The 1,180-nt window shown below is 42.9% G+C and overlaps 1 pseudogene; it reads left to right on the forward strand.

Moving 5' to 3' along the window:
- The first annotated feature begins 351 nt into the window (after positions 1-351).
- Positions 352-1,180, forward strand: part of LOC102838853 — a 2,423-nt pseudogene continuing 1,594 nt past the window's right edge.

The raw sequence follows: 1,180 nt of genomic DNA on the forward strand, positions 1-1,180 counted from the left end.
CCATAGGCTGCCAAAAGAACCAACAGATCTGTAATGGAAAAAGTGCAGCCAGAGTGCTCCTTGGAGGCCAAGATGTCCAAACTTCATCTCTCATACTTTGGACAAATTGTCAGGAGGGACCAGTCACTGGAGAAGGATATCATGTTTGTTAAGGTGGAGGGTCAGAGAAAAAGAGGAAGACCCCCAGCGAGATGGACTGGGCAAGTGGCAGTATCAATACGCTCAGTGTGGCAACAGTAGTGAGGTTGGCCCAGGACCAGACAGCGTTTCATTCTGTTGTGCAAAAGGTCGCTATGACTCGATTGTAACAACAATCTCAAATTGAAAACATGTCAATAACTCACAGTTACTATGAACCAAGTAAAATCTTACCATCCAAGTGTTTTAAAAGGTATGTTTTATGTTATCATAAACTTTTGTTGCTGTTTCTACGTGCAATTGAGTCAGTTCTAACTCATAGTGACCCTGATAATGAACTTCTGGTGTGGCGCTGTAGGAGAAGCACTGGACTGCAAGGTTGGTTTGGACCTCAAGGTCAGTGGCTCAAGCTCATCAGCAGCTACTCAGAACTATACAGGGTTACTATGAGTCGGAACTGACTTGATGGCACTTAACCACAACAGCAAAGGGTTTCAGAGAGTGGCTGGTGGGTTTGAACTGCTGACCTTGCAGTTACCACTCATAAATGCTGTTGTTGTTAAATGCCATCGAGTCAGTTCTGACCCACGGCAACCTTATAAAGAGTTTCCAAGGAGCAGCTGGTGAGTGGTGAGCTTGAACTGCTGACCTTGTAGTTCAAACCAAGTTTGCAATCCAGCTCATTAACCCACAGTGCCACACCAGGACGCCATAATATCACAAATACAACCAATTAAATACATATCATAAATACATCCCATTAAAGTAAGACCACAATTTACTTTTCTGTGAGCATACAAAAAGTGTCTATTATAATGAAGCAGATTGAAGCCAAACTATTTAAAATGATATTCATATAATGACATAATATTCTGTTCTGGAAAAAATATTGCCTTTTTAGATGGCTCTGGTAGCGTAGTGGTTACGAATCGGGCTGCAAACCTTAAGGTTAGCAGTTCGAAACTACCAGCCGTTCCGCGGGAGAAAGATGAGGCTTTCTACTCCCGTAAAGATTTACACCCTCGGAAACCCTGTACAGGGT

The sequence above is a fragment of the Chrysochloris asiatica genome, unplaced genomic scaffold (assembly GCF_000296735.1).
Source record: "Chrysochloris asiatica unplaced genomic scaffold, ChrAsi1.0 scaffold00113, whole genome shotgun sequence".
Taxonomy (NCBI): domain Eukaryota; kingdom Metazoa; phylum Chordata; class Mammalia; order Afrosoricida; family Chrysochloridae; genus Chrysochloris; species Chrysochloris asiatica.